This window comes from Prosopis cineraria, unplaced genomic scaffold, assembly GCF_029017545.1.
Source record: "Prosopis cineraria cultivar Desert tree isolate PC_DT_omini unplaced genomic scaffold, ASM2901754v1 PC4, whole genome shotgun sequence".
Taxonomy (NCBI): Eukaryota; Viridiplantae; Streptophyta; class Magnoliopsida; order Fabales; family Fabaceae; genus Prosopis; species Prosopis cineraria.
The window spans coordinates 15,432,309-15,446,008 of record NW_026555335.1 but is presented as its reverse complement, the minus strand read 5'-3'; positions in this window follow the sequence as shown (position 1 = coordinate 15,446,008).

Below are 13,700 nucleotides of genomic sequence, written 5' to 3'. Positions count from 1 at the left end.
ATATAAATCCCTTACTTTTACAAAACTTGCATTAATACATAAATAGCAACTCCAAAGGCCAATACAAATATATATATATATATATATATATTACAAACATTTCAACTAAAATCTCCATTTTCAATACACATATCTAAAATGTTTCTACTCTAACCCTGTTAATTCTAAAAAAATGAGACCAAAGATTCCGTATATGTCTCAACTCTCACTTAGAATATGGCTCTAAATTTTGAAAGTACTGCAATTTCAATAACAATATATATAAATAATAACTCAAGTATATGACAAATTTCATAATATAAATCATTATTAGCAAATTATTACCTGATCAAATGAGTGAATAATACCTTGAGTGATGATTTCATACATGAAAATCATTACATAATAACCACACTCTACACTTCCTGGTTATTGAGGACACTATAAAGATAATAAAAATAATAAAATTTATTAAATCAATATTATAATCTTCATTCTAATAAGAGAATAAAATTGAAATACTTACTTGCATTTGTACCCACTTAATTTCATTCTTTTTCTTGTCAACCATTCTCGCTGATTTTCAATATGTTGCTAATGATCTATTTACCAAATATACACACTTAGAAAATATTAAATATATGTTATTAATAACACAATATAGAATTATTTGAAGACTTACAATTCAATCAAAGACTTCATATCATTGCTTATTTCCCTTCATACTGAACAAAATCAGTATATAGTATTTTCATATAAGCAAATGACAGGAAGCATCCAATGATGACTACAACATATTAATTTATATTCATATCACATCATTAAGCAAATTTTTATTAAATTAAGGGATGAATTTAAAATTTAATACCTTTCAATAATTGATAAAAACCAGCACCTCTTCTTGCCTAGACATTGTCTTTCCAATATAAGATGCTCTTTGATTCACTTTGCTGACTGCAGTTAAAAGTGGACACAAGAACCCATAATTATAATCGACATCGAGTTCGGTGCATATCTTATGGAGATACCTTTGGTAATAAAAAATATGTTAGCAAGAAAATAAAAATATTAAATATTAATCTAGAAATAAAAATGAACACTTACATAATAAACACTTGAATTATTGTTAAGTCTAACCATTCAAAAATAATGAGATAATTAATGTCTTTTCTGAAAACTCTAAAAGTAATAGGCTTTCTAACAATCATTTTGCTTACTTTTATTTCATCAGTAAATTCATTCATATCAACTACTACTAAAGCCAACTGTTTCAAATAATCTTGCACTAATTGGGGATTAGAACCCAGAGATCCTTTTGACTGTAGGAGTTCCTATAATTAATATATAACAAAAATTAGAAATTCCTATAATTTTAATTAAGAAATATAAAAATTATAACTTTTCATACCTCATCGGTAACTTGTCGAGCTAGCCTTTTCAAACAAATAATAGAATTATGCTCAGATTATCCTACTATTTGCACCTCCTCAGTAGGGAATAACACAAGAGCATTGACATCCACAACCTCTTCAACCGCGACCTTTACTTGGTTATATTGTATCGGTTGGTGGTGCACTATAGTTTTATGGTTATACACCTTTCCATATGCAACTACTTATTTTCCATGATTCTCTACATAAAAGTATGCATGGCATTCCTTGCTCTGATAGGTCAGGATCAGACCTTGGATCTGGAACACCACCATAGTTCGATGCTTGTTGTGATTGCATCTGGAGATTACTAATCATTGATTGCATTTCCATCATCATGCTTGATTTGTATTCTGCTATCATCATTTGTACTTGATGTATTGGTACAAGATCAAGACGTGGTGGTGGTCCAAAATATTGTCTTATGGCTATGCCTTTTGGAACTCTCCTAACACGGCCAGAGTGCTCTTCACTCTCTAATGTTGTGGCCAATATATCCTTCCTACCAGTAGATACAAAGGTCCCTTAAGAGGATGCTTTTGTAAGAGCATCCTGGAACAGGTAATCAACCAATGCAATTAGTAGACTTAAATCATATAATTGAGATGTTGACTATAAAAATACTTACAATTTTTTCATCCACTTCTCTAGCTTCCGGGAAAATATACTCTCCTTTTTTTAGCCATTCGTCCTCTCTTCCATGCTTGTGCATGATTAATAGGAGATGGAGGAGAAACCCTCCAATTAAGATTCCTCAGGCACTAAACCCTCCAATTAAGCCTATTAATTTCTAATAAATTACCAATTTCAACTAATTAAATGCAATGCATGATATTATCTACTAATCAAGTATCCACACAATTAACAAATAATAATAATGTATCACCCAAATAATTTACATTTTGTAATTTAAAAAAAAATTACTTGCACAACAACTCAATAAATAGAGATTCTCCAAGATTTAAAATAAAATTTAAACTAATTAAACTCAAGGCATGATAGATTGTAATTAAATTTAATAAAATTAAAATTAAAAAAATGCATAATTATAATTAGAAAAATAAAAATCAAGTTTCAAAATCAAAAATGAAAAATTCCAGGCAAAAGGATGAAAATTAAGCTAAAAAAATGACATAAATTGCAAAAAATAAAAAATAAACTACAAAAAAGGATGAAAATTAAGCTAAAAAAATGACATAAATTACAAAAAAATTAATAATAAATTGAAAAAACAAATAAACTAGAAAAAAGGATGAAATTTAAGTTAAAAAATGACATAAATTCAAAAAAAATAATAAACTGTAAAAAAAAAGGAGGGGAAAACCTTTAGCTGGTGTCGAAGGAGACAACAGGAGGCAGCAGAGTTATGGGCACCAAGATGAGTTGGAGATGGAGCTGTGGGCAAACGAGCAGTGGGCAGATGAGCTGTTAGCGGATGAGGGAGATGGGGAAAAAGGGGGTGAGCTGTGACGGACAAGGGAGCTAGGGGAATAGGGACTGGAGTTGCAACGGCTGAGGGAACTGTAGAAATGGGAAGCTGCGGCGGACATTTTGGGAGCTAAGGGTGAGTGAGGAAGCTGAGGGTTAGCAGTAAATGAATTTATTAAACACATACAGTGATAGGCATCATTAACGCCTGTCGCCGTATGTAATAATGGACTTACAGCGACAGGCATTTATCACACCTGTCGCCGTAAGTTTGCCTGATTTCAGGCATAATCAATATGCTTGAAATAAGACATATTTAATTTATATATATATATATATATAATGAATAAATATTAATAAAATTTAAAATAATCCTAATTTTATTAATAGTTTAAATTTAATATGTCTGAATTCAGACACATTTAATATGTCTGGATTCAGACATATTAAAAATTTAAATAATTAAAAAAATTTATGTAAAAATTTTAAGTATTAATTAATTATTATTTTTTACAGAATTGAGGCATATTTAATGCATGAATCAGGCATACGGCGACAGGCATTTATCATGCCTGTCGCCGTAAGTTTGCCTCATTTCAGGCATAATTAATATGCTTGAAATCAGAAACCTACAGTGATAAGCATTCCTTATTTTTATTTTTATAAATATTTTATCATAAATATATAAATAAATTTAATTTTTTTGAATTCTAAACTGAGACACGTTATATATATATATATATATATATTTTCTTAATAATTTAAATTTAAATATATATATATATTTCTTAATAATGTAAATTTAAAATTTAAATTAATGATTTATTTTAATTACGTTATTTGTTTAATGGCTTATCAAATCATTTACGACGACAGGTGGATTGTATGTCTGTGGCTGTAAATCTTACATTTTTTACCTTATTTACATTTTTACCACTTTACCTTATTTTACCATAGTTTTTTTATAAACTATGGTGAAAAATATGCAGTTAAAATTATATTTTATACTAGTGGTTACTCTTTTAATATTGTAGAGCTTGGGTTAGTTTAGTCACGTAGATTGGTCTTCTTGTGAATTATATCCCATGGATTCAATTAGAAGGAATAAGGAGGAGATAAATGGGAAATTAATTGCTTATGCATATTTAAATGTTTTATTATTATTTAATATTGTATTTCCCAATTTTACGTGCCCTTAATGCTTATGTCTATGTTAGAAGTTAGGATTCTTTAGTTATTAAGATCTCATCTCACCTTATGATTAGGTAATACTTTGGGTAGTGGCAAAGGGAAGGATCTAAAGGCTTAGAGCTAGATTATAGCTTGTATAATATCCTTTATCTTTGTATACTAGAATATATATATATATATAGCTAGCTAACTTAGGGATATATTATGTATCTATATATGATTGTAATTGAATTTGTGACTATGGCTTGTTATTTGCCTAGCCTTCTTGTGAACCAAACTCATGAGAGTTTATATTTGGAGGAAGGTCAATTATAGTGTGAATTCTTAAGTTTTGTGAAAGGACCAATTTTTCCTTATACTATGGTCTAGTCTTCGCTGATTTGTTATATCTTGCTACTATTTGCTGATAACTATGATTTTGTGCATTTTAAGCTCAATGTTTTTGAAAATTAATTTTCATTGGGTCCCATTTTGAATGAGTGTTTTTTAAAACTTGGTTTGACTCTTTTACTCTTGGCCAGTCTTAATGATCATGGATTTGTGTGCTAATGTGGTTAATTAGTAGTTGAGACATACAACTGTTCATAAAAAAAATTTCTTAACTTATAAGGACATAACTTTTTAATTTACAATTTTATGACTTTTCAGAATGATATCTTTTCATTTTAAAAATATTAAAACAATTTATTTGGCCAGCCATTCAATGAAAGTGATTGTTAATTCCATATCTTTACACACACACATATTGCCTCTCTTTATAAAGAAATAGTACATTCAAATAAGCAATGTAGATCTAGCTGTAACCATGTAGTTGATGGAGCCTCAAATATAGACTAATCCTTTTGATGAGTGAGGCAAAATAAAGAATAAAATTTATGTTCTTTTCGATTTCAAAAGGACCTCTATGTATAATAAAATTAGTAAATAACAATTTAATCAAAATCCAAACAAGTACGGAAACACACGTGGTAACAAAAGATTAATTCTTTAGTCACTTTCGATAGAAAATTATGTATATATACATCGGTATGAATATAGTAAACATCTACATCAACAATTAAGCTTTGTGAAGGGTACAAGCAATTTGAAAAACGGGAAAAAAGTAAATTGACCATAAACTATAAGTTTAACAACATACAAAATTTTAAATTCATTTTTAATATAATATTTTCTTGCAACTTTTAAAAACAATATAATCTAACTGCTACCACTTCAAAATTTAATTTTAACTGTTAGTTAATCAAAAAACAATAGAAAAAAATCTTAAAAATTATTTAAAAAAATTCTTTATCCATGTCTTTAATTTTTGTTTTGTCTTTGTAATTTTGAGTCCTTTACTATAAATTTTTAGTTAATTTCTATAATTTTTAAGGTTCTTTATTGTTATTTCATAGTTAAATGATAGTCAAATTAAAGTAATTTTTGTTAATGATATGGTCAATTGCACCATTTTTAAAAGTCAAAGAAGGCACATTGTAAAAAAATGAGTTTAAAGTCCTAAACACTCATGAAGTTATAATTTATAAGCTAATTTATCCTTTTACTCTTAAAAAATAGGCATTAAAAATAAATTGGAAAAACACAAGAGGGATGTCCAATTTCTGATTCTTCGCACCAACCAACTTGCACTTTTCTTTTTTATCAATATTTTTATTTGTTAACTTTTTTCTGACAATGAAATATCTACATAATAATTAAGTCCTGTGAAGAGTCACAAGAAAATTAAAAAAATAGGAATTAAATATTAGATAGAAATTTAAAAAAAAAAAAAACACACACACACACACACACAAGAGGAATGTCCCATTTCTGATTTTTCACACCAACCAACAAGCACTTTATTGTACATCAATATATATGTTTTAGCTTTGTTCTGACAATGAAATATATTGCACGTACGCACTGTATATTTCCCACTTTATCCTCCTTGGTTGTACTATAAATTTCATTGAGCCCACAGTGCGTTGCATGTTCAACATAATTAGTTTCCAACAATGTCATCTAAACTCTTGCTAGTGTTTGTTTTTGGAGTGATGTTTCTTATCATCACTTCTAACTTTGCAAACTGTGATCGCCTTTCCACTAATAAGTTGCCAATTGAAAGTTCACTGGTTGAGAAAATGAAACCAGCAGTTCCAATTCACAACACACTTCTTATTAGCGGCTCTAGTATGCCACCAGAGGATGATGATGATAGGGATCCAGAAAGAGAAATTTTATTTTCAAAACCTGGAATCCGACATAATGGCCATTCACCAATTGACAGCACACTTAGTATTCATGCCCCTACACAAGTGGATGATGAAGAGGACGATGGTGAACAAAACTGAAATCCCTTAAACTTCTACTGAATACAGGCTTTCGGTTAATAAATCACTAGTTACTATAAGCTTAATGCTTAGAAGCCATCTTATTACATGATTTTATGTCTTACTTTGGAACCTAAAAATAAGAGAGCACAGGAACTCTCCTCAAGTTGTCATCATGTTTTATGTAATATCTAGCCGCGTCTCTTTCATGTTGGCCTTGTTGTTTCATGTCTAGAGTCTTCGTATATGTGTGTGGCTATATCGCTGAATCATATTTGATTCTGCCAACGGTGATATTGTGTATAAAATAAAGTTGTCTATTTTTGCCTGCTTCCCCTCATATTCATCATATATTTTGTTAGCTATAATTTAGAGGGATCTATTGAACACATACTAATTAAGCTACTAAAGATTTAAAGGATAATGCTACTCTAAAATTGAGAACTATGACGACATACAATTTCTCACTTAACGATACGAAGCGAAGTTAATTAGAAATTTCTAAGAACTTCAACTTTTTTTTTTTACCATTTTACGCTGCCTTTATAATTGTTTTGGGATCTGTAACTGTTTATTCCTACAAATAATTTGGATATATTAAACTAGGAGTCTTGGGTTATATTGTTCTTACACCCTCTCTGATTGTGTATGACTTTTATAATCCCTCCCAACAAACCTTGCTTGCAAGAAAAATTTAATTAAATATCAAATTTAAATCATAAATACTAAATTATAAATAATAAATTTAATAATAATAAATTCATTATTACTCAATTTATTTAAATATATTAAATTAAAAATTCATTCAAAACAACATTGAACGTAGTGTTCTTTTAACTCCTTACTCATACAATATGTAAAACCCTATTTTTTCAGGAAAAAACGTATTTTATATCATTAACATACATAAGAACCTTTTAAGATTAGATTTTAGGATGTCAAAGATACGGCCAAACGGGCCTCGGACATTCAAAGCCAAACTATTTTCATATATATAATAACCAAAATATGTAACAAATGATTTGAAAAATATAGAGACATATTTAGTGACAACTTATATTTGTCTCTAAAAAAAGCATTGCAAAATCTGTCTTGACTTCTGTCATTATTTACTAAAAATTTAATTTTTAAAAAGTTAAAATGTTAGAGACAAGTTTAGAGATGAATAAATTTCATCTCTAAACTAGCCATATCCAAATCCATCTCTAATATTAATTTTATATTTTTTAAAATTTAGAGATTAAATTTGAAACATGTTTTTTTAATGTATTTAGAGACAAAAATTCAACCATCTCTAATTCTCTCTCTATATATTTCTTTAAAATTTCATAATTTTGTTTTTTATTAATTTAGAGATGAAATTGGAGATGAATGAAATAAATATGTTAGAGATGGAATTATTTTTATTTCTCAATGTGTCTCTAATTCAAAGTAGAGACATATTTAGAGATAGAGTCATATTTTTTATTTTTTGATTATCAATTGTTTTAATACATATTTAAAATATATTAAAATGAAAATTAATTTTAAAAGATGCAGAAAAAATTTCATCATTGCTTAGTGAGCTTCCCATTCAATGAAAACAACAAAAATTCAATGTTTGTATTCAAAAACATTTACCTTTAGAATTTGTAGAGTGTTTGAAAATATTTTGCACATCATTTAAATCTTTCTCTTCTTCCTTCTCTCTTTCTGTAAGTTTAACCATTTTCATTTTATAAATTCTTATTTAATATTCATTAATTTATCCTGCAACCATAATTGATTAAATATTTTGTCTCTTTTGTGTTATTCATATATTGTTAATACATTTTTAATTATTAATAAATTTTTACCAAATAAAAAAATTCTCTTGAAAGAAGTCATTAACAATACTTTATAACAACATATTAAAATAAGAAAATAAAATTAAAACTTCAGAACATCTATGAAATTGAATATTAAGAAGAATTAATAAAAATATATGTAAAATGACTATAGATAATATTTATATGACTAGAATTAATTATTTTAATGCAAAACTTTCATTTTTATACTAATTATATATATATATATATATAGATATATGAAAAATGTTCATTTTCAGCATAGGAAGGAAAAAATAAAAATAAACTTTGAAGTACATAAGAAAATAAATTATTTTATAAACATATAATTTAACTTAAAATTATATAAATAAAATAATATCTAATTTATGATAAATAGAATTATGCATATATATATATATATATATATTTAACATTTTAAATTTTAAATTTGTTCCATATTAAATAATTTTGACAAAATAATTTTTAAAATTAATTTTTAAATACAAAAATTCATATAAATATATTTCAATTAAATATTTAATTTAAATATTTATGATTTTAAAATTTTTATTATTTATTAGAAAATTAAAAATTCTTCAAAATCATAATTATCAAAAATTTATATTGTCCTAATTATTTTTATTAAAATAATTTTAAAAGTAATTGAAAAATTGTGATAAACTTTATTTGTAAAAAAAATAATGGGAAACATTTAGCCATTTTGGCAGAAGATAAAAATTTAATTATTAATTTGTTAATTTTTGTGAATAATATGGAGAAGATAAAAGTAAAAATTATTTAATATAAACTAAAATAATACACATTTTTAAATAAATTTTATACTTAATTATTTTCATTTAAAAATAATATCTTTACATTAGAAATTTGTTTCTTTTTAAGTTCATTTTCCTAACAAGACTAATATTTCATTAAAAATATAATATGAATAGTTATGTAAATAATTTTATTATATTAACAAGTGGACGACACACCAATTGACGAAATACCATTTGACAACACACTTAGTACTGATCGCCCTTCACAAGTGGATGACGAGGACGAAACAAAAATCTGAAATCCCTTAAAAACTCCTATAGAACACAATCTTCTTTTGTTGACAAGTCACCTTCTTGTTATCAGTATCCTGTAATTTTATGTTTTACTTTGGAACTTCAAAATAAGAGAGCACAGGAACTCTCCGCAACTTGTCATCATGTTTTATGTAATATCTGGCCATGGGTCTTTCATGTTGGCCTTGTTGTTTAGAGTCTGTGTGTGTGGCTATATCGCTGAATCATATTTGATTCTGCCACTTGTGACATTGCATATATAATAAAGTTGTCTACTGTCGGCTACTTCCCCTCATATTCATCAGTACATTTAATTTGTTAGCTAAAATCTAGAGGGAAAAGAAAAATCTATGACAACCATTTATATATCTATTCACCACTAATGATTTAAAGCTTGTTGGTATTCTAAATATGAAAACTAAATATGATCACATGCAATTTTGTCACTTAAAGATATGAAGCAGAGTTACTTTTTTACCATTTTATGCTGCCTTTATAGTTGTTTTGGGATCTGTAACTGTTCATTCCTACAAATACTTTTGATATATCAAACTAGGAGCCTCATCTTATATTATTCTTACACCCTCTCTGATCGCATATGATTTCTTATAATCCCTCCCAACAAACCTTTCTTGCGAGAAAAATTTAATTAAATATCAAATTTAAATCATAAATACTAAATTATAACTAATAAATTTAATAATAATAAATTCATTAATACCCAACTTATTCATATATATATATATAGTAAATTAAAAATTCCTTCAAAATAACATAGAACGTAGAGTTTTTAAACTCCTTAATTACTCGTACAATGTGTAACACCCTATTTTTTTTAAAAAAAATTATATCATTAACATAAAAACCTTTTAAGATTAAATGGGCCTAAGTCATTTAAAGTCTAAACTATTTTCATATATACAATAAGCCAAAATATGTAACAAATGATTTGAAAAATATTTTAATATTAAAAAAAGGGTTCAACCCTCATTTCGACTATTGTTTAATTTAAATCCTCAAGATGAAATCAAACTAATAGTTCAAATTAAACTTAAAAGTTATTCAAACCAAAGTACTAATATTAAAATCCTTCTAGATTAGAGCAAAATAATAATGGACAAATGACATGTGCCATGCTATTAAACAGAGCTCACAAGCTTAGTTCTTGAGTACCTTTCCTTGTGTTCTATCAATACCCTCACTTAACAATATAGGAGGTAACATGTGAGATTTAATGTTTCAGTAACATATGGGAATTCTAAATATACTAGCAAATCAAATCAAAATCTGATTTTGCAACATGTATTCACATAAATAATATCTTTGGCAAAACCTATTCATAAATGAGTTCACAAACAATAGAATACTGCTTTTACCGGTCAAAAGTATCAAAATGTTATACAAACAAGTGATGTCATCCTCGACCCTCCCTTGTGCCTTCTATCCATCTTTTCCAATAGCTGAAGATGCCATTTGCACTATTACAAAAAAAAAAATCTATTGGAGCACTCATATCAAAGCACTCAAAGAAAACACTATGAAAAAGTGAGGCGGAACACATTGAAGAGAGAAGCGCTCTGAAATGTTAAGCCTTTTAGAGTGCTTGTATTAAAGAGTGCTCCAAAAGACTTGCAAATTTTTTTTAAAAAAAAATTTCTCAATATCCTCTAGAATTTGTGATAACAATTTCATAATAATTTAATTTTATATTCATTTAATTATAAATTAATTAATTTTTAATTTTTAATATTATTACTTGAAGTATTACATTATTTTAGGTATTAATAAAATAAATTTATAAAATTTTAGATTATAATTTTATTTAGCATTATACTTTTCTTTTGTACCTAATTAATTAATATTAGTTTTATAAATCTATTATAAATTTAATGTTTAATTAAATTATTATTTAAAATACTATTTTAATTTCTATTTCATTTTAATTAATTTATCATTAATATATTAATTATTCAATACAAATTAATATTTTAATATCAAATATTAATAATGGATTTTGTAAAACAGTTCATATACTTAGTGAGCGCTTTTGAAAGGCAAAGGCTTTCAGAGCGCTCCACGTGGAGGGCTTCGGAATGCTTGGGGCACTCTAATTTTTTTAAAAAAAAAAACTAACAAATTTGCTCAATTGAGCTCCCCTCTCAAGTCTCAACACTCATGATAGCTCTCTTCCTCTCTGTTCCTCTCGTCTCTAACCAAACCCCACCCCCACCTCATGAATCCTTCTCCTCCAATGCTACATACCGAAAGCCACCATATAGAGCCTACCGTTGAGAGTCGAAGCTGTTTCGCTGTTGATCTCGGCCATTGCATCTTGACCAAGAAGCCATTCTAGATCTGTAAAACGGACCCCGTTCTTGCCATTCCATCAGTCTCACTACTAGAAAAAGATTAGCAAGGAAATTTAACAAGGACTTATGTATTCCTCTCTAAATGGTTATATTAGTGAGGAAATTTAATTTTCTCTCCAAAAAATTATTTAGCGAGGAACTTTAGCGAGGGGTAACATATTTCTCTCTAATTTTCCTAATTAGTGAGAAAATTAGCAGAGCAGAGATAATTTAGTAAACTTTGTGATCACCAAAATAGAACACAGTTTCATTGAATTTGAACCTGCTTTGAATAGAGATAATTTAGTTCTGCATGAAATAGCAGAGCAATTGTAGATAAGGCACCTATATTTTAAGGCTTTAGGTTAAAAAGTGAACGAAAACAACAATATTAGGAAACAAAATAATATTCTTCCACTTCCAGCTTTCATTAATTTGAAATTGCTCATCAGTGGGCCCTACTTTTACAACTGCCTTAATAACATGTACTCCTCGTCTCAACTCCCCCTTGTAATAATTTGCCTTTGTTTTGTTTCTTTCTTATTCAAAAGCCTTCCATGTAGTGTATCACTTCTCCACATTTTCCTTTCTCCAAAAAATGCCCTTCTCACCTTGTGCCCTGTTTCTATGAACCATATTTCACTTCACAATATCCAAATGTTTCAACTCAAGGCTTTGCCACATGGAAACTACATTATTAGCAGTGCTTTGCAATGGCACATGAAAACAATAGTATTTTATCTATCATCAAAATAATATTCTTCCACCTCCAACTTTCATCAATTTTAATCCAAATTTGCTCAATATGATAGTGAGGATGAAGATGATGATGAAGAATCAAGTTGACTAAAATTTGCATGATGAGCTTTTATGCTATCTTGTGCTTTGGTTAGCAAAAAATTTGCATGATGAGTATGATTTGCACTCAATAACTCTTGATTATTTCTTACAAGTTAGTGGTGCAATAATATGTTCACTTTCATATTCGTAGGTTAGTTGGACTTTACCTGCTTTATATTTTATCTAACTTCCCTTGTCAGTGTGGAAAACATTAGTTGAGTATGATTTTATTGGTTGTGAAAGGCTGAGTTGAGTATTGGATGAATACATATCTTGTATAGTTAGTTAATAGGATCAGGGTAGTTTTATACTCTTATACTAAAGTAGTTTGAAGCAGTCATGCTAGAGAACTGTTATGAAATGAAAATGTCTAATCTAGAAATTTCCTTATTAGTTCAAAGTGTTCACATTTTCTATATCTAATCTTGTATTTAATCTACTCACTAGAGGTTGTCAACTAAGACAACATCTATTGGAAGAATAATTTATGTCTACCATTGTGGTGGAGTTTCTTACTATGCCTTAGGTTGTAAGCTCGTTGGAAAGTGTTCATACTTTCCTTATCATTTCTACCTTTTTCTGGACATTTTTTTAGGAGCATCCTTTGCTACTTTCTTGTTGACATGTGCTATAAAAATTATCTCTTATCATGAACTTCTATAATCACCCAACCCCAACTGTATCCAAAAATCCTGAAATTTATTATAACTTCCATAGAACAGTTATAACATGGTGTTAGGAAATGTATATCAGAATATATTAGAGCATATACAACTTTTTGAGCAATTAGTTAATGACTAAAAACCTATAAAAAAAGGTTCAACCAACTGATATAAAACCTAATGAGAAGCATTAATCCCCTTTTTTTTTTACTCTTTGTTTTAAATGTTTCAAAGGAGGGGCTACTATGTTTGGGGCCAAATTATTAATGAAAAGACAATGATTAAAGCTATGGTTTTGTAGGATTTTATGGATGAAAATTCCATGTTGGCCTTCATCAGTTTTGTTTCTTGTTTATATGTTTATTGTGAAGGATTTTTATGTTTATATATTTAGCTATGCCAAGAGGGAGAGGCCCAAGAAGAATATAGGGGGTAGAGGGAGTAGTACTAGTGACCAAGGTGGCTCAAGTATGATTGAAGACAGTTGATGGGATGAAGAAGACTGGTAAAGTTTATGGACTTGGATCACAGCTATCATGGTATGTGGAAATCATGGCAAGACCACTTGTAACATTAATTTTGCAGTGTGTCAGCAGTGCAAATTCTTCTAAGCAACCAAATCCAAATAGTGGTGA